This window comes from Mixophyes fleayi, chromosome 1, assembly GCF_038048845.1.
Source record: "Mixophyes fleayi isolate aMixFle1 chromosome 1, aMixFle1.hap1, whole genome shotgun sequence".
Lineage (NCBI taxonomy): Eukaryota > Metazoa > Chordata > Amphibia > Anura > Limnodynastidae > Mixophyes > Mixophyes fleayi.
This window is the reverse complement of record NC_134402.1, coordinates 304,663,839-304,689,623: the sequence shown is the minus strand read 5'-3', so window position 1 is coordinate 304,689,623 and position 25,785 is coordinate 304,663,839. Positions and strand designations below refer to the sequence as shown.

Here is a 25,785-nt window from a genome sequence, read left to right as displayed (position 1 = left end):
TTTTCACCCTCTAAGGGGGAATTCTATCGCCAGTGATGTGCGGCAGTTATGGTAGGGAATCTCCGCTCATTTTCCTTGCACTTCAATGGGGTGCTAGTAAAAATGAGCAGAGATTGCATCCAGAACATCAGCGTAATGTATCTCCATGTTCATTCTGGAGACACACAATGCTGAACTCAATCTCCCCCTTACTGTAAAAGCAAAAAAAAATAAAAATACAATACGGTAACCAAAATATTTTTGTAGCAATTTATAGTTATTATTACCACAGCAAAGAATTGTGACAAAGAGAGAATGCTAAAAACAAACACTACAAAGCAATACAATAAGATTTGTTTTGTATTCACCTAAATAATGTCATGTTGCTGCTATAAGAACTACATGTATCATTTTTTTACAGGGCAAACCAAAAATATTCTTAGTTATAGCAAAACATTTATCCTTGATCTATATCCACCATTTAAATAATGCTATCAATATGATTAATTTTGTGTGATTAAAAATACAATTTACATGTACTGTATTTTTTTTATTTTCATCCTGTAACAATGTGGGGAACCAGAATTGACAAGTGACAGTTAAGCCGTTTAAAATATGTAACTTATGCTAAAGGCCCCCAAATATCCTATATTTAGGAGTAGCAGGTGCTGAGGTCCCAAGCTTTATGTACCACAAGCATGAATGTTAACCGAACCCCCTCCCTGTTTTCTTACAAAAATAGGACTCTTAGCCTCAGGTTCTCTGTTTTGTACAATATCCACCTAATATGGAAACACAAGGGATGATATCAGCTCAAACAGGCAATACTTTCTTAACCAGACCTGAAGAGCCATCCTTGGTTGTGGCTACAATAACCGGTGGAGTGCGGACAGCTGAGATGAGAGTTGACTCCCACAGAGGTCCTGGTTTCCGGCAGATGTCCCAGATACCAAGCCTTAAGATCCTACCACAAAAAAAGTTGCGTAAAATATATGTATATTTTCTCTGACAAGACAAAGTCTGTATCACTATTTAGACTTCTTGAAATGTACTTTATAACCATTTTTGACATGCATGACATGTTTAGTAACCCTTAGTTGTTTTATATTCTATAATCAACCCAAAGACACAAGACACACACACACTCATTTTCCTGTCTCCAATTCTGATAATAATAACTGCATAATCATGTATATAAATTATGTATAAAAAAGTAAACGGTACTTTACCACTAAGTTTAACAAATCACAATTACAAAGTCTACCTTTTTAAGGATTCTTCTTTTTTATGGCATATTAAGCAGTACTGTCCAGTGCAGTTTTACTTTACAGAGATTTTACAATAACATATAAAGCAAGTGGTAATAAGGGCTCCCCTCAGAGAGACTTACAATCTAAGAAGGACAGAGAATGCATGGAAAGGACAAATAATTTGGATGACCAATGCTGGCAAAATGTGACTTGTTATGATGAAAGGAAACAGTACTGAAGGAGAGAGGGAACAATTTGAAGAAAAAATGCTATTGTTTTACAAACAACAGAGTCTAAGATGATGTCAGCATGGGATTCCAAGGAAAAAAACATCATTGACAAAGGGCCATAGTGGATTAAATCAAATATTCCATGATATCCATGACTTAATTTGAAGTCCAAGAACAAACAATTGAGCAACTGCGGATCAATTGACTGCAATTTTAAACATGTGGGCGACTAGACAGTTTCATAAACAATGGCCCAATATCTCCTGGCATGGTTTGGGTGCAGTCATTTACTTAGAAGTTAGGTCAATGTTTATTGCTACCTAACGATGCTAAGTGATCATCTTGAACTCATGTTGCAGAATTTCTTTTCTGACACAGAGCATTTGTGGTCACTGTTAGGATACCAGACTTACGTGTAAGTCTTTTGACACTCAGACTAGTTGGTTTGTCCATGGGTAGCACAGACTCATAGCGGTCATCTACAACAGTATTACTCCTTAGTCAATATATGCACAGCAAGGACTTGCTTTTTTCAAAGGCGAATTCTGTGGTTTGTTTAGTTGAACTCATTTCAGTATATAAGACCGTAATAGAAAAATAATTGTACATAAATCTTTGCCTGCATTTTTAAGAATTCCATGATTCTGGTTTTTTTTTTATAATAATTTCAATGATGAACAGATGCTATTTTACTCATTCATTCGATGAAGTCATCAAATTTCAAATTGGTTGAGTTTATTAATAGCGCTTGATTAGGTTTTCTTCTCAGAATGATTCAAGCAACATTTTCATTAATGCAGACTGTAGGAAAGCAAGATGAAGATGCAGCTTGGAAATAGAGCGGCTCATTCTTATTTATTCTGATTGGTTTACAATATTTAATCAAATGCTTGTTTTTTTTATGTAATATGCATTAATTGCAACAATTTGTCTTATCAGAAGACTGAAAAGGGCAATTACATGATCAGCAGCTGCATCGAAGTCTTGTGGTTAATTTTTTAATGTGTGAAAATACCAAAAGAGTTTTACAGAATTTTGATTATTTTTTTAAACAGATGTGCGTATCAATTCATGCAGTACATATAATCAAATGATTCCTACTGAAAATGTCCTATAGAAAGGAATTTTTGGAACATGCACTTGACGATTGACTAACATTAGGATCAGGTGAAAAACCAAACTCAGAAATGTGGTTATTGTTATGAACATTTTATTCCTATTTTTCTTGTTATCAAAATGAAGCAATCTAACAATGAGTTACTGTCAGCCCCTCAAAATGAGTACTAATTGCAGAGAATCACATTTTACACAGCAATTTCATGAACACAGCAATTTTCAGCACTTGAAGCAAAGATTGTACCCTATTTGAGAGCTATAGGGCTGAATATAGAAAAGATTCCATTTTCTGCGTTGTACAAATGATATTATGAAACAAACCAATTAAACTGGTATTTCATTGTAGTCATGTATACAAAAATTGCTTTGTGAATTTGTTTTTAAACATGTCAACCTTGATCTATTTTAAACAAAAAAAAACTATTAACTGCCTGTGTATAAAAGAAAAACGAAATGGTAACTCACAAGATAATGAGAACATAAAGCATGAAAAAAAAAAAGAAAAACAAGTCACATACAGTAACATATGAGCCTTATTTTAATAGAGGTTACCAAGTCACCTATTAACCTCACATGAGGATAAGCCTGCTATCAAGAGATTTTTAGGGACAGGCAACAAGGGGCATTAGAGTGGGAGGATTTATAAAGACTCAATTGGGTATACATTAGAGGGAAATGAATGCCCATATTGTCATTCACAAATGTTAAAGGGGTGTGATTAGAACTCTGTGCCTGCCTATAGAAGCTGCTCCTGCTGTGGAGCTTATACAACCTCTTGCATTGTGATGATGTGGTAAAATAAAAGAACCCAGTGAATGGTGAAACCTCCAAAAACGCCAAGACCCAAAAATTGGTCAGATTTAACTAATTTCGTTACTGCTGCTGAAACTCTATGTTACCGCATATATACATCAAATCCTTTTGTAGTTGTTATGGTAAGAGTAAGAAAAGTAATTTTGTTACCTTACTCTGGCAGATAGATTCTGATGGCTGGAAGCAGACTGACCAGAGAGTTGTTCCTGATGAAGCTTACTGGTAAGTGATTCGAGATGCTGTTGAGACGGTTGCTCCAGGAGTCATTTTCAATATAGCAAGAGATCAGTCAAGAGACTTCCAAGGTGTTTAAGCTGTAGAAAGTCTTATTAGTCAGAGCCAGGTCGGTACACAGTGTAGCAATGTTAGTATTATTATTATCGTAGATTTGTAAGGTGCCACAGTGCTCCGCAGCGCCATACAGTAGGGAAAACAGTATAAAACAAAAGAATGCAGCACTGAAAAAATTACTTCTGTACTGGAGAAACTATCAAAGGATGGTCTCACACATGGTGACAGAGAGAGCACAATTTATTATCCTCCATTATACCAATCAATATAATAATAGAATTTATTGAAAATCGTAAAATATCAGCATTAGAATAAGAGTCAAATAAAAAATGCTAAGAACCCTATGGAGTTAATATTAGTTCTTAATATAAATAACCATCTAACTGGATACAATTGTGAGGAAAGATCCACTACCTAAAATCCCAAAACTGCATAGAATATTTGTATATTACTGTGGGCCCACAGATATGAAATGCATTCAGTTAAGAAAATATAGCATAATGTGGTCTTTATTTTGAATACTGACTTCTGCCAAGAAAATAAATAGATCCAGATCAGAATGGTGAATAAATAAAATCATGTAAAGACAGATCATGTTGGTAAACAGCAAACTCCGTTATTTGGAAAACCGTTATTTGGTATAATAAACTTCAAATACTGCTGTGATGTGAATAATATGTCCAACCCCCACCTTGGACCCAGAGCCGGATTTAGACCTTATAGGGCCCTAGGCAAGATACTGGTTTGGGGTCCCCCTCCGGGAAACAATCCATAGCACTACTTTTTTTGTTTTGTTTTTAAAGCATGGATTATATTAACTTTTAATACCTATTAGAAAAGATAGTGCAAACAAAGTTCTACCAAAAAATATTAACTTTTAATTAAATCCTTACATAAAAAAGAGTGCAAACAATGTTATACATAGCTTTAATCTTTAATAATGATTACTTTTCATTACTCACGTTTGCTGATGAAAAGAAAGGTTATTTCACTCCCTGCTGGTTGCTATTATTGGTCCAACTCTGCGCAGTCTACCTCGATCCTCCGTATGATGTCACTTCATTCCCTGCACGCCCAGTCCAAGCACACTGGGTCTGCGCACACTCTCACAGCTCCCTCCTACAAAAATGTATTTTGGCAAATAAGTTGGAGAAGTACAGAAGAGAAAAAGATGTCCCCACCTTTATCACTTTTATCACTTTTGTTCCTTCTTCACACTGTTTGCCCTTTAGTACACTCTACTCCCTTCATCATCACACCGTGCGAGCCTCCATCATGCTTTTGCCCTTTAATCATCACACTGTGTACCCTTCACCATCACACTGTGCCCTCCATATTTTTGCTCCCCTTGTTTATTTCCCCTCACAGTGCCCTCCATGTTTTTGTTCCCCATGTCTCTTGTTTCCCCTCACCCTCTGTGCCCTTGATGCTTATTCCACCTTTCTCTTGCCCCTCTGTGCCCTTCATGCTTATTCCACATTTCTCTTGCCCCTCTGTGCCCTTGATGCTTGCTCCACCTTTCTCTTGCCCCTCTGTGCCCTTGATGCTTGTTCCACCTTTTTCTTGACCCTTTGTGGCCTTAATGCTTATTCCACCTTTCTCTTGCCCCTCTGTGCCCTTCATGCTTATTCCACATTTCTCTTGCCCCTCTGTGCCCTTGATGCTTGTTCCACCTTTCTTTTGCCCCTCTGTGCCCTTCATGCTTATTCCACATTTTCTTGCCCCTCTGTGCTGTTGATGCTTGTTCCACATGTCTCTTGCCCATCTGTGCCCTTGAAGCTTATTCCACCTTTCTCTTGCCCCTCTGTGCCCTTCATGCTTATTCCACATTTCTCTTGCCCCTCTGTGCCCTTGATGCTTGCTCCACCTTTCTCTTGCCCCTCTGTGCCCTTGATGCTTGTTCCACCCTTTTCTTGACCCTTTGTGCCCTTAATGCTTATTCCACCTTTCTCTTGCCCATCTGTGCCCTTCAAGCTTATTCCACCTTTCTCTTGCCCCTCTGTGCCCTTAATGCTTATTCCACCATTTTCTTGCCCCTTTGTGCCCTTAATGCTTATTCCACATTTCTCTTGCCCCTCACCCCATGTGCCTCCGTAAGTTAACTTACCTTTCAATTGCCTTTTTTTCTTTTCTGTTCTGTTCTTCTTGTCTTGTTTTCTTTTTTCCTGTATGGCGCGCTGCCGCTGTTCCTCCTCTCTGCTCCAGCAATGCTCCTGCTCCTTGCCGAATCTTCACTGAAAGTGGGAGAGAGGAGGAGAGGAGGCTCCCGGGAGCCGGTGCACGGTCAGCTGACTTTTTTTTTTCTTTTTCTTAAATAAATTTTCGACCGCAGTTCTTGTTTATTATGCCGGCGGACAGAGGGGAATGGCAGGCGGAGGGGAGCGCCCCTCTGCCTTTCCTACCCTGCTCACCGTCGGCTCTGAGAGGGCCCTCTGGGGACCGCTAGGCCCTAGGCAGCTGCCTAGGTTGCCTAGCGGGAAATCCGGCCCTGCTTGGACCATATCGAATTAAATAGCCAGATAGTGCAATTAATGAGAACAGTATGTACAGGGGTTCCTAAAAATGGTAGTTGGCAACTTAGCAAAAAGGACAGTTAGGGCCACTCGGAGTAGCCGGCCGGCAGCTCTTACCTGCCAACTACCTGTCAGGTAAGAGCTGCTATGACAAAATATGGCAATATTTTGAGACAGAAAAAAGAGAAAGAATAAGCCCACGCTCAGTATACCCCATATTATAGTTGGTATCAGCTGCATGGCAATAAGCCTGTGCCTTAGGAAGAGGCTTGCCCTAACAGGTAAGGAGGGGAATGTCCGGACCAGGGACGTACATGCCGCTACTATAGTCCTTGTCGACAGGGACAGTACAAAAAAATGATTTTAAAGCTCCAATTGTATGAATGGCAACCTCTGTGTACACTGAGAGTGAGGCTTCGAGATCAGATTTGGCAAACATGGCAGAGATGACTGCACTGGATGAAGCAATGTCATCCTGCACTGGGCCCTTTCATACATGAAGGACAATATTTTAGCTAAATGATGTGGAGAATTTAGAATGGCTAAATAATATCAGACTCAACAGGCTACCTTAAACAGTCATGTCTGCAGATCTCCATGCAGCACTCAAGGATATTTTCAGAGATCCCCTCCAGAGTTAGAATTGACTGAACACACAGAGCCTTTATCACGGAAATCTTGGACCCTGATCTGCCAAATTTGCTAATACTCTTACCGGAGGTGCGGAGTCTACCGTAGTGGCTGGTTTTCTCCAGGAATCCCTTGCAAGAAGTAATGGTTGATCTGCGGACAGCAGGTTATTACCACAGGAATGGTGGAGGGATGATCTGTGAACAGCGGGTTATTTCCACTGAAATGGTGGAGTCAGAGAGATCCAGAGCTTGTTCTCACCATGAGACTGATGACCAAGAACAGGCACAGAAGCTGCCTTAAGTAGTGGGAAGCAGACCGAGACAACAATGAGAGGGCAGAGAAGGTCTTAAAGAGACCCGAAACTAAGATGGCACCCGGCCGCGGGAGGGGAGGACGCCGGCAGAGAGGTAAGTGAGACGGGTTTCGGTTTAGAAGTACCGAAGACCCGGCATATGACAGCCTTGTGGCCTAGTGGGGGTGCTAATGAGCAGCAAAGGATAATTCTTTCTTAAAATTTGTCAAGTTTCTTATCCCATCTTAATCTTCCTCCCATTCAGATACCATGACTGTCAAAGCAGAAGAGGGAAAAAGTATATCTGGAGGATGATCAGTATCAACAGAGGATCCTGATCCCACAAACTTCTAATCCACTGTACTCATATATAGTCTGAAGGTGTTTGCTTACAGTCTGATTCTAAATAAGGTAGCAGGTGAGGAATGTCCTACCTGCAGTAATGGTACTGGGATTTCCATTCTCATAATTACACAAACACACAGGACTTGCCAAGGTTTTTCATTAGGTCACTGTCACCTGTCAGCATTTGCCACTGTTATAGAGTGTTATAGAGAACATCTCAGCCATATGTCACCAGAATTATATATGAACCCTTAAAGAGGGAGAAGGCAGATGTAAACAGTACTATTACCACTAAACTCCTGTTTTTACCTTTCTGGCTACTTTGAGTTGGCAGCGACATATGGGAAAGATTGTTGCACATGGAAAAGAAACTAAAGTTTGAACTGTCATAGAGAAAGCAATAGGAACAGGAGCTGCCAGTTAAAGCTTTGGGTTCCATGTGTTTTTTGTTAAGACCTCAAAATAATTTAGTCGTATTATTAATAAGCTTAATAAAATGTTTTAAGTTTTTGGATGGTTTACACTATTATTTTGTACTTGTATATTATGCTTGCATCTGGCTATCTATCTTACTTTAAAGTTTATCAAATAAGTTGTGATATGTTTGTCTATTTAAAATATTTCTCCTCCACACTTAGCCTATTTTTTCACCCTTTCAAAGATTTTCAGACAGAGCTCAGCCACCACAAGGGCTTTTAATGGCCAAACATAGGTCGCGACACTGAGTTAGCCCAGTCTATGTTTCCATCTAATGGCCTTGTTGTTGTTTTTTTTTATACAAGATGTCAACATGTAGTTAGACTTTTTTTATTCCAAGTTACATAAGTATTACTCAGAATACTAGACAACACTAAAACTATATCTTAATGTTATAGGATTAAATATTCATTCAAAAAACGTCTCAAATCTGCACAAAAATTACAATTCTGCTCAATTCTAATTAAATATTATTACACCAGAACTCTTTTTATAGCAAATCTAGAGAAGTTACAATGCTTAGATGTACATGTACCAGTCTGTAGTGATTTTAAACTTACATAGATTCGTAAGAGAAATGCCTTTTCATGAAAGGCTCTCTACCAAATATAGTCTCACTTCTGTTACCATCATTAAATTCCTACCAGGGATTACGTGTTTCACTCTCACATCGCTCAAATACGTAAATATATTATTTTTTCCTCCAACACCATCAACTGCATCTAACGTCTGACTCATCCATAGCATCAATCAGCTGGCCAGTTTATGCCCTTACTAGCCTTCCCAGCCTCACTAAATCAGATTGGACTTGGAGATTAAACTTTTCTTTAATATAAGATCCTTAAATTCAGTCTGCTATATCTAAAGAAATGAAAATGTTTTGTGCATGACAACAATACAGATGATGCAGAGCCACACATATATTTTGGAATTAAGTATAAAAGGGATGTTTTCTCTTTGCAAAAACTATAAATTATTATTTAACTCTGTATGCATTGGAAGTATGCTGGCATGATTCTTCAAGCAAAAGCAGCAGCAGCGCACAGAATATAAATTAGGGATAACCTGCATAGCTCACACATAACTTACACATTGTGACTAGGGATGAGCACCGGCCACTTTTGGTGTCTCGTGTTTTGTGTTTTGGATTCGGATTTGCTTGAGGTTTTGGGTTCGGATTTGTTTCGCAAAACACCTGACGAAAGGTTTTGGTTCGGATTTAAGGTTTTGGATTCGGATTTATTTTTAAAAAAACATAAGAAGTGCTAAAAACCAGTTTTGTGTTTGTTTTTTTCACTCCTACGCTATTATTAACCTCAATAACATTCAATAACAATCATTTCCACTAATTTCCAGTCTATTCTGAACACCTCACAATATTGTTTTTAGGCCAAAAGGTTGCACCGAGGTAGCTTGAGCACATAATGCCAAAAAAGAGGTACAAGATGGAATTGTTCTGGGCCCTCCCTCCCACCCCTCGCCAGATTCGACGACAGAGCCTTGTTTTCAATTTTTGCCCGCCGGAAATATCCGAACAGTGCTCCGCACTGTTCGGGTGGGCTCGGATTAGCGGAATCCGAGCCCGCTCATCTCTAATTGTGACCTCAACGACTAATGAAGCTTTTACATTGTAATATAATATATATCAGACTTAGACTGCTGCTGGATTGTTGGCTTGGCTAAATACTTAGCTTTGACCAAAGCTACATCAAGAGTCCTCCTTAATGGTAGATGAGCTAGAAAAAGGCCATATGCCTAATTAATCTCACATGCTTAGACTTCTGCCACTCCAGCAGTGGTCCTGATGATTGATGCTGAAAAAGTGTGCAACAGAATTCATTTGGTAATTGTGGAAAAGATCTTGATGCATCAATGTCTGGATCACCACATTTTGGATTCTAGCTCTGTACAATAACTCAGTGGCAAAGGTTATTGTCAATGCGCAATTGTCTTCCCATTTCTCCATCACTAACGTTGGAATGCAGGAATGCCATTTTTCTCCATTAATCTTAATCCTATGTATGTAGTTATTGGCAGCTCATATAGGACTCAATGCTGATATTAATGGTATCTCGGTAGGGTCTAAGGTGCACAGGTTGGCTCTTCCCACAGGTGACCTCTTTCTCTTCAAACCATTTTTTCCTCTTCCTAATCTACACAAAATATTACACTATAGAGTGTTCGCTACAAAATTAACAGAACAAAATCTTAGGCCATGGACATTTTCCTTGCAGAATCCTTAATATTTATTGTACTGAAAATAGCTTTGATTACAGGGGACAACCATTCCATATAAAATACCTGGGAGTAAATATTCTTAGAGGTTTAAATAAAAGTTATTGCTTGAACCATTCCAAGGGACTTAGTCACATGGAGGGTGCAACAAGTATCCTAGTTTTCGGACAGCACAGTGTCACAGTGATTATTATTGCTGCCTCAACCAAGACCCTATGTGTGTGGAGTTTGTATGGTCTCCCCATGTTTGCGTTTGTTTCCTCTGGGTGCTCCAGTTTCCTCCCACACTCCAAAAACATACTGGTATGTAAAATGGTTTCTGACATGTAGCACCGGCATCTGTGACAGGCAGTGCATGTGAAACAGGACACAGAGAGACTGTTTAGAAATAACATCCCCCATTGCCTTGGGATGAGACAGAGTTCATTTTAAAAATAAATTTGCCATTGTGGTTTCTAAAGACCAATCTGAAGTGCCGCTATTTGATTTGTGTGTCTGAGGTCATAAGTAGGAGGTGGGCAGAGAGTTCCCTTAGTCTCTCTCTGGTGTTACAGATGTCCTGGACATTACCCAATGAGGACGCCACGTAATTCTGACTAAGGTGGAGGCACTGCATAGGAGAGATAACGGTGAGAGCTACTATGTTACAGACAAAATTAGCCTACGGTAGGGAATATAGGTTGTTAGCTCCGCTGGGGAAGGAACTGATGTGAATGGTTAAATATTCTCTGTAAAGCGCTGCATAAAAGGTAGGTGATATATAGAAAAACTGTTAATAAATAAAATAATATATAAATGTATATATTTTAATAGATTTTACCCATAATACTTGTATTTGTTTCCCACCCACCTCATTAGCATTCTGATTTCCCATGTCAAGCAATGTCAACAAACATTAAGATTTTATATAGTTAGAAAAGGAATCACATGCATAGTGTGTCATGCAATTTGCTTTTGACTTGTGGCGGCCTACACGCCCCTGACTTCCTCCTTTATGACGGGTCAGCATAATAGACTGGAATATTTCCTAGAATGAAAAAGTATTGGCCCAATACTGTGATTGGCCCCTCCATATTCTTCCTTGGATTGATAGTTTAGTGAGACCATTCTGTAAGCACCGTACAATTAAGCGTGTTGGCCCCATCATCAGTGTGTGGACTGGCTATCATCAATCAACTCCCCCCAACATACCTTTAATCCCATCCTTCCATCTGGTCAGAATTGTAGAAAGAAGACATTGTATGAAGAGCTCAGAGATATCCACCTGATAAAATGCACCTGCAGGAATTCCATGGTATACAATTAATAAATGTTTTATGAATATAAACCATACAGATGGGCAAAGTTGATGTCTTATGTGCTGATTTGAGCTACTTTATTTTAATACTAACAGGTACTCAGAACAACACAATATTTTGGGCAGGCTGCTTCCCCCTTCTTAAGGTATATATTAATTCTCTAGAAGGGGACTGAAATAGCAACAGGTGACAATTACAGTTGTAACACATTTTTATAACCTTCTTACTATATTTGCATTATTGCCAATAAACATTTAATTTTTAAGAATACCCAGATGCACCACAACAAAATGACCACAATTTTTTCTTGTACAGTAAACATATATGTTAGAGATTTTGGTCCATGTTGACATGATAACATCACGCAGTTGCTGTAGATTTGTCAGCTGCACATTGATGCTGTCACTCTTCTGTTTCACCGCATCCCAAAAGTGCTCTGTTGGATTGAGATCTGGTGACTGTAGAGGCCATTGAAATAAATTTAACACATTGTCATGTCATGGAACCACCTTTAGATGATGTGTTCTTTGTTCTTCCTGCTGGAGTTAGCCATTAGAAGATGGGTAGACTGTGACCATAAAGGGATTATTATTATTATTATTATTATTGATTTTTATTTGTAAGGTGCCACAAAGTGTCCGCAGCGCCGTACAGGAACAAACAGTAGGACAGTACAAGGTATGACATTACAGTACAATAAACGAGCAGCACAATAGCTCAGGAAGTTCAGAGCACAACTTAGGAAAAAGTAAGGATGAGGGAAAGTCAGGACAGCAGGAAAGTCAGCACAGCAGGAAACCTGGTGTGCCCAGGAGTGTGGGCGCAGAAACAGGTAAGGGCTTTAGAAAAGAACCAGTGAAAAGCGGGGGGGGGTTTGGTGGGCAGGAGACTAAAGAAAGAGGAGGGAAGAGTAGCTGTAGAACAGGGTATATAGTGATGGAAGCAGTAGGAGAGAGGACTCTGCTCAGAGAAGCTTACAATCTAAGGGGGATGCAAATGGTCAGCTACAATAGTCAGTTAGGATGTGCCATTTACCAATGCTCAATTGGTACTAAAGTTCCTGATGAGTGCAAAGAAAACATTCCTCACACCATTACACTAGCACCACAAGCCTACACCAATGACACAAGGAAGGATGGATCCATGGAGTCATGTAAATTAAACCAAATTCTGACTGCAGCAGAAGTCAACAGTCACATTCTACTGTGCCATAGCTCAACCAGAAACAGGAGAGGTGGCAGTGTTCATTGCTGAAACAGAAATAATAGAGCTGGCAGTGTTATTAAAAGTCTCCAGTACATTGTACTGTGCCATAGATCGCCCAGATACAGAAGAGGTGGCAGTGTTCAGTGCTGAAATAGAAATAATAGGGCTGGCACTGCATTTAAAAGTCTCCAGTCACATTGAACTGTGCCATAGCTCGCCCAGAAACTGGAGAGGTGGCAGTGTTCAGTGCTGAAAAGTAATAATAGGACTGGCAGTGTTTTTAAAAATCTCCAGTCACATTGCTCTGTGCCATTGATAAGGATTCACATCAGTCCACAGAAGACCAGGAGCACCAATCAGCTGCTGGCATCAGTCATGATGATAGTAATCCCTCTACGTCATCTGCTAAAAACGATGTTAAAGTGCATATTGTTTTTAAGTCAGGTAAACAAAAATGTAAAAAAACACCTTTTACCTTGGCCAACATGCCATTCTACACACGCAGTGGCAAGGAAAGAATCAAGCCTTCGCCGTTCTGTATGAGTGCTAGTTCTGCATCTGTCAGTGAGGCATCTTCTTGTAAGGTAAGTCATGATAATGCAAGACTTTGTCATTCAGACTCAAGAAGTGGTGCCAAAATACTTTTACGTGTAAAAGCTGAGCTGGAAAAAACTGTAAAGCAGAAGAAACTGGATGTTCAGATTCAGAAATGACACAAATCCCTGAGGAGATTCTATCCACGAGTGCAATGTGTAAGCCTGACCTTTCTGATACTGTACTCATAAAGATGCCTCCTTTCAGCATTTCTGCAGATGTGTGAATAAGCAGCCCAAGTGTAGCCAATGATACACAATTGAGGATGCCACTTTGGAATTGCAACAGGATGAGGAGGATTTGTGTAGCTGACAGCGGCACTAATGAGCATATTGATGACAATGTTGTTGTACGTGTAAGTCCTGCACCAGTGGAAGCAGTTGTTGCCAATGATAAGAAGAAGACCATTGTCATGCCTGGGCATAAGACCAAAAATCCACCTCTTTTGTGTGGAATTATTTTTACCCAAATCCTGACAACAGTTGTCTAGCCATTTGTAGTGTTTGTAAAGCCACAGTCAGTAGAGGTAGGGAATTTAACCATCTAGGAACCTTATCTATGTTACACCATTTGAAGAGAGTTCATGGGAAGCTTTTGAGAAAATCTGAAACTTATGCTAAAAAAAAAACAACAAGCAGTCCACCATCAGCTAGCTTCCTTCTCTCACCTAGATCCCGGAACCTGCAATCTACACCCACAACACCGTCCTCAGCAATATCCTCACTAGCAATCGGAGTTAGTCCTGCATCCAAGTTGCTAATGCTAGATGACTCCTCCACTATCCACAATTCCTCAGAAGAATTGTTTTGCGTTAGTGTCCATGCTGCTGCTGCTGCTAGGGGTGGATCTTCCCAGAAGCAGACCAAGAAGAAGACTACTAGTAGTTTACAACAATTGACTGTTAAACAATCCTTTTCAATAGGAAGCAAGTATCAAAGCTGTCACCCAGTCGCAAAGCGGAACATAGATGCCATAGCGACTATGCTAGTATTAGTTATGCGTACAATATCCACTATTAATGCACCTGGTTTTACACAGTTAATTGAGGTCTTGTTTCCCTGTTACCAAATTTCATCACTACACCATTTTACTAGAGAAGCTATTCCTAACCTCTACCAGAAAGTTTGTAAAAATTTAAATATTGGGCTACAAAATGCAATTTTACACACTGTACACTTAACCACAGATATGTGGAGAAGCAGAAGTGGGCAAACTAAAGATTATATGACTGTGACAGGCCACTGGGTTGGTGATTCGCCTTCACAAGCAGGAACAGCAGCAGTATGTAGCCAACTACGTCAGATTTTTTCAGAGACAGGCTACTCTGTGTATCACCAGCTTCAGTAAGAGGCACACCGCTTACAATCTGTTACAAAAACTAAGGGATGTCATTGCAACATGGCTTATCCCACTTGGACTCTCCTCAAGAAATGTAATTTCTGATATTGCCACCAATTGTGAAAGCATCACAGCTGGGTGAATTCCATTACATTCCCTGTTTTGCTCACACAATAAACTTGGTGGTGCAGAGCTTTATTAAAAATGACAGAGGCATGCAGGAGAGTCTGTGGCCAGTAAAATATAGGGACATATCCAGGCAATCTAACAAGGTGGAATTCCACCCTTTATATGCTTCTGAGGATGGAGGAACTCCATCTACACTTACTCCACAAGCCATGACATTGGGAAAGGAGGGGGAATGTATTTTAGTGCAGCACAGTGGAGAACACTTTCCGTGTTGTGCAAAGTGCTGAAACCATTCAAAATAGTCATCTGTCAAGTGAGTTCAGACACTGCTAGCTTGAGCCAAGTGATTCCCTTAATTCGACTTTTGGAAAAGCAGCTTGAGAAACTGAAGAGAAGAGAAGAGATGAAACAAAGCAATTACACTAAATATGTCGGCCTTGTAGATTAAGTACTTTATTCGCTTTGCCAGGATCCAAGAGTTATCAAAATCTTGAAATTGGATCACTACATTGTGACAACTGTGCTTGATCCTAGGTTTAAGAGCTATGTCTTCTCTGCTTCCAACTGACCTTTATCTCAAGAGATTTAAGGAGCTCTTGGTAAGCAAGTTGAAAACTTAGCTTTCCCAAGAGACCCAGGGATGATGCAGATGACTCAGCACAACATTTTGACATCTGAGGGTAAATGTATCAAGCTCCGATTTTGAAAATCCAGTTATTTTCTCACAGGTGTTTCATCTCGCAGATGTATTAGTGAGATTTGATGTAAAATCTCCAGAGATGTGTTTCTGTCGAAATCGCTATTTACAAAGTCGATAGAGATCAAAGTCCCGACTGTTTGCCACTCTAGCTATACAAGTCTCAAATGTATGAAGCTGCGATTAAGCAAACTTTCCTGAGTTTGCTTTAAAAAGTGCCAGATACAACATCCTGCATCCTAGCAGCGTGATTAGTAAACACATAACTGTTACACTGATTAGTAAACATGTCACTGTTACACTGTCTGTCTATAGAGCCGGAGGTCTGGCGGCAGTCAAAAGTTTAAAAATAGGTGATAGTTAAAAAAAAAAAAGTGGGGTCCCCCTGTCCGAGCTCTACTAACCCTAGTGCTGCCAGCCTATTGCTGGTTGCGTGAAAATTGGGGAAAAATTTGCGTGGGATTTTCACGCAACTAGGGTTATTAGAGCTCGGACGGGGGACCCCATGTTTATTTGTTTTACTTTTTTTTTTTTTTTAACATTTATCTATTTTTACGCTTTTGACAACTGCCGGACCTCCGGCTCTATATACAGACAGTGTAACAGTAACGTGTTTACTAATCTCGCAGCTAGGAAACACAGGAGAGTTTGCTAAACACAGGAGAGTTAACTTAAAATATGGGAGTATTTAACATCGCAGCAAATCACCAGAGATGACCAGAGATTTTTGAAATCAGAGTGAAAATCGCAGTTTAAAACATCTGGCGACTTGGGACTAAAATCGCGGGTTATCACCCGCGATTTGCCGCTATTTTAAAACTCTGAAAATATCGGATCTTGATACATTTACCCTCTGGTCTGGTCTAAATGAATTGAACAAAAACTGTGACACTTCTGCCATAGCTCCACCTGATCCTACTATTAACATCCTAAGAATGGTGGAGGATTATTATTTTATTTTTTAATAGTATAAAGACAACAGTTTTATTAACAAAGAACAATGTTGCTTGGAGAAGTAATGTAAGTATGGATGTCTAAATAGTTGTGTATATGTATTACTCAAGGACAATTCCATCTTGCACCACTTTTCTTTCCTGACACTCCTGTGTGACAATGTTTCCTAGATGTTATATGAACTGCTGTGCGCTTGTGTCGTTGCTCTGTCGCTTAGCATCCTGCCAACTCCCTGCAGTCTTTGTCCGGAAGTGGATAAAAATAATATTGTGACCTGTGAGGTGGTCATAATTGACTGAAAATGACTGGAAATTAGTGTTATTGGGGTTAGCAATTTTAAAAATAAAAAACAGAACCAAAACCAAAACACGAACTTAAAACAGATCTAAAACCAAAACCAAAGCTTTTTACTTATTTTTAATAGCACACTTTCACATAAACTACAACACCAGGATAGGGGAAGTGTGGGATAGCCATTCCCCCATTCCAGACATTGAAGGCCTATAATGTAGTGTCTTAATAGGATAGGATCTTAAGATACAGTGGACCTCATTTAGAGTCGGACGCAAAGTCCATTTTAGGCGCATCCAACATAAAAACACAATCACGCATGTGCAGAAAGCACCAAATCCGCCTGCATCTTGGACGCAATTAACACTTGCGACAGCTTGCGACTTACTACGAGAGAATGGGAGGAACACGGAATTGTAAAGGTGTGACCATGTAAATAAATCCTAGTTGCAGTGAGGCGCAGACTCAACACATGTCAAAACAGGGCTAAAGCTGTGCGGCAGGAATTAGGTGGCGCAAGCTTTAGCTAGCTGCTGGAACTGCTCGCAGCTCGATAGGGTATTAAGAGTGGGATGCAAATGGGGTTGCTTGCCACTCGCAATACCCTACCAAGCTGCGGCACACTCCCACTCCTACACTTCTTAAATGGACTTTGCGTCCGACTCTAAATGAGGTCTAGTGTGTGCAACTCAACATAGTCATGTAAGAGCTCAATTTTTGCAGCCACTTATATTTGGGTTGCAAATTGCTCTCAACTCTACATGAGGGCCTCAGTCATTTAGGCTCCCCATAACTTTGATGATTTTGGCCACCTAGTTCATTTAGTGGTAGCAACAAGCCTGCATTTAGCTGCTTTTTTGACTGTCATTGTATGAAAAGTCACTTTTAACATTGAATTATATTTATTTTAATGTTCCAACGGCATAGGCAATGCATATGTGGCTACCTAATTGTTACTTTGGTAATATTAACATTACATTGCACATAATTAACTTTTATGATTTTAGGAATCACTCTAGAAGAAGAATATCCCTTTGCAAATTAGTTTTCTATTATTTGGGACTTAAGATGTCCTATGACAAGAGATGCTCCAAAGTTAAGAACCAATCAAATTTTGATCGCAAGAACATGTTCAACCACTAGCTAAAAATTTTTGAATGTGTTGCTTGAAAATTGCGGTTTGCCTTCTCCATTCATTTTCAAAGTTCATGTTCTCCGATAACGATCATGGTTTGCTTTTTGTTTGATGGTCATGTTTGCTGTTTACATTTAAATTAGTGTTATTTTTAAGCACTATTTTATTCTAAACACTATTTAAATAAGGTTTCTAAACATTTTATCATTAAATGCTAAAAAAAAAGATTAATGATTCGAACTGTGAACACTTTGCCGTTCATCATTAAAACAGTTAAAATTTGTCGATTTAAGTTTGAACACGTGTGAACTGGCTCGAATATGGTCAAACAGGACTGAACATGGTTGAACTGGCTCAAACATGGTCTAACTTTTTAGACTTTTTTACATTTAGATTAATTTTTAAAAGCAATTAAAAATGTAAGAAAATCTGGTGAATTTTCTAGTTTTTGTATCGATTCGACAAACTGTTTTGATAAAAGATACACGGCCGGTTCCAGAATCTCTACCTATGTCCATTAGCGCCCTGGACCTGCTCAAAGCCCGAAAGTGGTATAGCCAGCAGTGTTTGTAGAGCAATAAACCATATTATTCAACATTGCATAGCAAAGTGACTGCTGAGCAGAGAGGTTATATGCAGTGGTAAAATACGTTATAGCGGTTCGCGCTGTGTGCAGTGTGACCTGGATTTCTGCATACTCTATATATAATCATTGAGATGATGAAACCCCTCGAATGCAAGGCAATTAAGGGATGCAATAACCTCTACAGACAGGAACAGTGTCGGACTTCTACAGGCGCTAGACCACCCTCTATCCCTATGCTGTGCTCTCCTACCTGTTCTTGCATCTGCTGCTGGTTTCTTCAAGTCAGCTGCTGCTTGGCCAGAACCAGAAGTGTTGGGGTCCTGTTTGGAAAAGAGATAGCTATTATTCAACTCCTAGAAAGTAGAGCAATAATAATCAACATTTATTTATATAGCGCCAGCAAATTCCGTAGCACTTTCAAATTGGGAACAAACACAGTAATAAAACAATACAGGGTAATACAGACTGAGGTAAGAAGGCTCTGCCCGCTATGACTATACACTAGACCAACCTAACCCCAACCAGCTCAACATTAAATTAATAGCACTCACGTTTAATAATTAAGCGCCTTTCACCACAAAATTAAATAGTGTTTACATTCATGAATGTAAACACCTCCTTCCTACAAACCAGTCCCAACATTAAAATCATTCACTTCCAATATGTGCATATACTGCCCCCCCCCCCCCAAACCCCAACATTAAATTAATAGGATTCCCATTTAATATGTAGACCTCCTACACACACACCAGCCCTGAAATTATTAGCATAAATAAAAAGACCTATTTCTCCCAAACAGTCCCATATTTTTTACAGAATGGGCACAATAAAAATATCAACCCCCCTATATTTTGGGCGCCAGAACAGTCTCATCAACCTCATCCTCTATATTTTTTTTATAGATTTGCATACAGTATATCAAGTTTAAAAAAATTATAAACTGGGAGCCAGAATAGTCATCTAAACCCCCCATCCCCTATAGATTTTATAGATTTGGTAGCTGGATTTTTAAGACAACCTCACCCCCCTTGATGGGATTTTGATGAATTTATGTATTTTTATGCTCTAAAGAGAAAACTACATATATGAAAACTATAGTTTACTTACAGTCTGCTTTTTCTTCTTCTTTCTCTTCTTTGCTAACACTGCTTGAGCTGAAAAATCAGTCGCACCGCTGTCTCTGCAGCGCTGTCAGGTGACTCCCAGAGAGAGTGGATCCGATCCGATAACCCTCCCTTGAACAGGAACAGGGATCGCGGGGTCTGTAGGCAGGGCCGGATTTCCCGCTAGGCAACTGCCTAGGGCCTAGCGGTCCCCAGAGGGCCCAGTCAGGACAGGCGGTGAGCGGGGTAGGCAAGGCGGAGAAGTGCTCCCCTCCGCCTGCCATCCCTCTCTGTCCGCCGACGTAGTAAAAGAGACTGCGGACGGAAACAGACTTAAAAAAAAAAAAACAGTCACGTGATCGCATGATAGGTCCCGGCAGTCTCTCCTCCTCATTCAGGGGAAACAGAGAGGAGAAAAGACTGCTGGGACCTGTCATGCGATCACGTGACTGTTTTTTTTTTTTTAAAGTCTGTTTCCGGCCACTGTGTGAGGACTAACCGAGGAGCTGCGTGGTGGAGAAAAAAGAAGACAGGAAGACAAGAAGACCAGAAGACAGAAAAGTGGAATACAAAAGAGAAAAAGACAGGTAAGTAAAACGGAGGCACATAGTGTGAGGTGATAATGAAGGGGCACAGAGGTGACACAGTGAAGGGGCACAGAGGTGGCACAGAGGTGACACAGTGAAGGGACACAGAGGTGACACAGTGAAGGGGCACAGAGGTGACACAGTGAAGGGGCACAGAGGTGGCACAGTGAAGGGGGCACAGAGGTGGCACAGAGGTGACAAAGTGAAGGGACACAGAGGTGACACAGTGAAGGGACACAGAGGTGACACAGTGAAGGGACACAGAGGTGACACAGTGAAGGGGCACAGAGGTGACACAGTGAAGGGACACAGAGGTGACATAGTGAAGGGACACAGAGGTGACATTTTGAAGGGACAAAAGTGGCAATAAATGGGCATAGTGTGATGATTGAGGGACAAAAGTGACAAGGGCACATCCTTGGATTTATGCGTATTATTTTTGCAAACAACTTAATTTAATATTAATATTTAATATTTCTGTCCTGACTTAAATACTTATTAGGTTGTTTTGACCCAACTACTTAAAAAAACGGGACTGCTTGGTAATTATTTAGGGGTGCCTTTTTCTGCAGCAGGGTGGCCTTGCTCTTTTCACATGTTAGGTACGCCCCCAAAGAGGCAAGCTACACCCCCACCTCCTTTGGCAGCACATGCTTTCACTTCTGCGTAACTATAGGGGTATATGGCAGGCTGCAAAAATATAGTGCTATGGAGTGTTTCAGGGAGGGGGCCCAAAAACAGTATCCTGCCTAGGGCCCTATGAGGTCTAAATCCGGCTCTGTCTGTAGGAGCTGCATGTGATCTAAGCTCTGATTGGAGGAGCTCATCACATGATGTTAGTGAGTGCTGGGGCTGTGCTGACTGTGCATGCACCGCCCCAGCTGTATCGTCGGCAGTGATAGTCATTGGTTTGGGGGACCTGGGTAGCAGTCCCTCCCCGCTACATTAAGGAGCAGAGCATTTAGGTGTTGGGGCCCACCGGTCATTTTTCCGGTACTCCGGTGGGCCAGTCCGACACTGGACAGGAACATGAGCTGCTTCAGTCCCTCCTGGCCGTTGGCTTTAAATATGCTACTACAAACCCGCCCTCGCTCACAAACTATGACTATCTTTGTTTCCTAAAGTTTCAGCCTCAGAAATATCACAAACAATAAAAAATAAACAAAAATTAAATCAAATCTAAACTCTACCATATAATTTCCTATTCTTTTAAGATGTTTGTGTTTTTTGTTTTTAATGTTCAATCTTTTTTAAAATGTTGCACACATTGCAGTAGATGTCAATCATTACTAACATAACTACATACATGGGCCCAAAATATAAGCAGCCCTCATTAACATTAGATAGGGATGGATGAAATGGTGAATTAAACTATCGGAAAATCCAGTTGGCAGATGACCATATTCTGAGATTGTTATCAGTCTACCCTACTAACTGGGTCCCATGGGGCCTGAGGGCCAAGCAATTTAATGTGTTAACTATGTCACTTATATACAGGGCTGCCTTCAGAATCTGTGGGGCCCTGTACAAATTAAAGAGGCTCCCCCCCCCCCCCCACACATCTCCACGGGAATCTTCAAACTCCCCAATATTAACTTACCTTGTCGTTCTTGACGTGATGAGATCACTGCGCGGCACCCTCCCAGTGATCCATAAGGGCCTGGGAGCTGCTGCATCGTTAAAGTAAAAGAAAAATAATAAAAAGGAGTAAAATTCAAGGTGGCAGCAGAAGCAGGGAACACAAATCTGTCTGGGCCCTTTACATTTGTACACCCTGCACAAATTGGACACAGATTGTGCATGTGTAGTTAGGTCTATCTATCTATCTATCTATCTATCTATCTATCTATCTATCTATCTATCTATCTGTCTATGTGACATTGGCACATCTAAGGACACGTTTAAGGACAAGGAATAATCATGCTTATTAGGGTGTTTGTGTGAAGTGGAGGGTTAATGTGTGAATTGATGATATTTCATGGACCACACTACATTGAGTAATTGCCAAATGCAGTTAACATAACATTTGTGCTTTTAATCGCGTCCCATTTGTAAGGTCTGATATATATTAGATCATAAATATTTTTTCTATATCCTTTTATGCTAAACATGTACAGTAGTAGACTTCACTGGTAAGTACATATTCAATTCAGTTACTGATACAATTTTACTTGGTGCTTTTTATTCAAAAGAGATTTTCTGCCATCTAGTGGTTGCAAGGTTTATAACAGTCTCACATACTGCATTTTAAGGATTATTATTATTATTGTTAATCGCAGCATTTTGGATTTAATTCTGCCCACTTCACTAGGAAGTGGGCAGATGCAAGAGGCTGCCATACTTTCCCGGACATTCCGGGAATGTATGGCAGTATGTATTATGCCACACAGTAGGGCCATTAGTTCATATTATGCCACACAGCAATGCCCCAAGTTCCTATTATGCCGCACATTACTGCCCCATTTCATATTATGCCAGAAAGAAGTGCCGTCCTATTTCATATTATGCCACACAGTATTTCCCCCATTTCATATTATGCCAAATAGAGGTGCCATCAGTTCATATTATGCCACATAGTACTGCCTTAATTTCATATAATGCCAAACAGCGGTGTTGGTGATAGATGTTAAACCACAACAAGCTTTTAGACTTAACCAATTTGTTGGTCTTATTTCAAAACTTGTTATAGCAGATGATATAGACATATATGTAGTTGCTCACAGTTGATACTGACTGCAACAGACAGGCAGTATGACAAGCTTAATATATGCAGATGATAGTAAGCTTATATTGTGGACAATGTCAGAGAACAGGTTACTCATATCTATTTTGTGCCTCCGGTCACTATATTTACCTATATATAAGCAGTTTTAACACAAAAAGGATCCAGCTCTAGTTATGATGTCTTTACAGTTCGACTGTCACTTGGAAGAAGCTGCTGAGACCCGAACTTCCTGTCTGTGCATGCTCAGTAGAGCGATGCGGCTGGCTGGAGGCTGCCCCACTTCCTGTCTTCACTAGATCACAGGGGACACCACTACCAAGATGGGAGACGGAGCGTAGCGCTCCACATTAACAAGTAGTGCTCCCAATTTCATATATACACACACACACACACACACCATGATTAAACATATACATAAATAAAAGTTAGGCACTTGCAGCAGCCCTATTTCCTTGAGTGCAACTCACCTCTGGAATCTGCACACCGACCCCAGAGCTCTGTAGCAACCGTATAATGCTGCTGCCCATTTCATAAAACAGGGAAGCCCAGAGAAGGCTGCTTCAGCATGCAATTCCCCAGGCCATGCTGGCAAGCAGTTCAATTAAACTTTAATATTTAACCAGGAGTGCTCTTTTACCTGAAGGGGGTGCAAATATATCGAATTGCCCCCAGCACTGTATAATATTGAAAGATGGAGACTGAAGTGAATGTGGAGAAGCAACCTTGCATTCCTTTTCATGGAAGAAGCAGGGCAAATCAATGTGTTTCTTGTGAGCTAATAACATTTTTTAAAATGTGACACACGTAGCACAGCCAGACCCTATGAGAATATGTTTTTGTTTTTAAAGAAGTATGGTGTTACAAGATTATCAATTATCTCTTGGCAGATAATTATTTAAATAACAAATGAGAAACAAAACAGATACTTGTTTGATTGCAATTACCATAAACATATCTTACTTGAACATGGGAGATTAGGCTTCAATGTTAATTGCTACAGTTATTAAAGCCAACCTACTGCCTGAAATGTTTTTGTAAGGAAGAAATATTACCTACATAAAATTGTAGCATAAAACATAATGCCTGATTCATCAAGGCACACGTTCTGGGCATGGCACATTAAGGAAAGTAAGGCAAAAAAATGAGTGTGTTTTTCTCCTGGACAAAAACCATGTTACAATGAAAGGGCTGCAAATTAGTTTATTAGTATGCACATAAGTTAAATATAGGGCAGCACGGTGGCTTAGTGGTTAGTACTTCTGCCTTACAGCACTGTAATTCCCAATCATGGCCTTATCTGTGAGGCGTTTGTATGTTCTCCCCGTGTTTGGGTGGGTTTCCTCTGGGGGCTCTGGTTTCCTCCCACACTTCAAAAACATACTGGTAGGTTAATTGGCTGCTAACAAATTGACCCTAGTCTGTGTGTCTGTCAGTCTCTGTCAGTCTGTGTGTATGTTAGGGAATTTAGACTGTAAGCCCCAATGGGGCAGGGACTGATGTGAGTAAGTTCTCTGTACAGCGCGGAATTAGTGGCTCTATATAAGTAAATGGTAATAATAATAATAATAATAATAATAATAATAATAATAATAAATACTGACTGTTTTTTCATGTAGCACACAAATACTTGATAGCTTTATTTGTACACTGAAATTTAAAGGTGATCTAGGACATGCCCTACCCCAACTATAAATCTGCCATCACATTTTATATTTACCTCTCCCTCCAATGTAACATGGTTTTGGCAAGGTGCAAAGTTACTAATGTTTTTTGCTTTACTTCCCTCCGAGCCCAAAGTAATTTTGCGTACATTAGCACAAAACCGGCAGATGGCAAAGGCAGACTTTAACAGATTAAGTGTGATTATCTCATAGTTGCCAACTCCCGGAAACTTGTGGGGGCGAGACTGGAGGGTGGGAGGGGGCGGTACAAGGCCAATTGCGTCATTTTGGCCCCGCCCCCCACGAAAAAGTAATTTGCGTCGCATGGGGCGGGGCCAAAATGCTGCGATTGGCCTCGTCCCGCCCCCTCCCGCCCTCCAAAATGGCGTGATTCACCGATAACGCGATTCTCAGTGAAATCCGGGATGCGGGAGAAATGCCATCTCCCCCGGGAGCCCGGGAGACTGACCCGAATTTCGGGAGTCTCCCGGACTTTCCGGGAGAGTTGGAAAGTATGGATTATCTGCGCCCACTTTATTGTAGCACGCCTGTAAGTAACTGCATAGTCAAAGACACTACTATAGTTATCTGAATCTAATTGTTATATTTTACAATCTGAGGCCAAAATTGCCTATCTGTTTTTTTATACTGATAATTACAAGTGTATTTGGGTTAGGGTAATCTTTTATTTATGTAGTTCTTTTCTTGCTGTTTGTTATGTGGTGTAATGTAAGTTTACATTATGAGTTTGCCTGACAAAGTCTGATACTTGCTGCAAATGTTTTATTTTTATTAGCCACTAAAATGTATCTTTTTTAATTTGATGACAAAGGTATATGGTGAAGTCCCCCTAATGGCCAACATGTTACATAGTATTATATAGCCTTAAACATTTACAATTACTTTTAACAGTTCCAAGTGCATGGCTCCAGGTATTGTAGTAAATACTTAAGATTTATACAAATAAAAATGATTTTTGTTAAGCACAGAGCAGCACTTGGTCATTGGCTAAGTTCAGTCAGTGCAAGACAAAATAGAATATTTGTCCGTATACTTCATTGCAAACTCATTTGTCCATGTGCATACTTCTGGACATATGTTTACCCATGTAAATTGCTTGTTTAACATGGAAAGGTACTGCTATCCGTGCATTCGAAATGCAGGCTTGTTCTGCTTGAGTATAGTCACACCCAGAGAAGCGGAAATTTAGGTATGGTGGTATGAAAAATGTAATGGGAATGGAAGTGAATGGAGTTTCATAGTTTTATAACGAAGGCTGAGGGAGAAATGGCAGTATAGCATACCAC

The 25,785-nt window shown here is 40.2% G+C and overlaps 1 long non-coding RNA gene across 1 annotated transcript; it reads right to left on the bottom strand.

Annotated features, from left to right (window-relative positions):
* Positions 1–251: 251 nt before the first annotated feature.
* LOC142108318 (uncharacterized) lies at positions 252–23,011 on the bottom strand. Its single transcript, XR_012680139.1, has 5 exons — positions 22,947–23,011; positions 21,693–21,762; positions 11,366–11,452; positions 3,539–3,702; positions 252–943 (listed from the first exon to the last, which is right to left on the bottom strand). It is a non-coding gene; the product is annotated as an uncharacterized LOC142108318 (long non-coding RNA).
* Between the last annotated feature and the right edge of the window lie 2,774 nt (positions 23,012–25,785).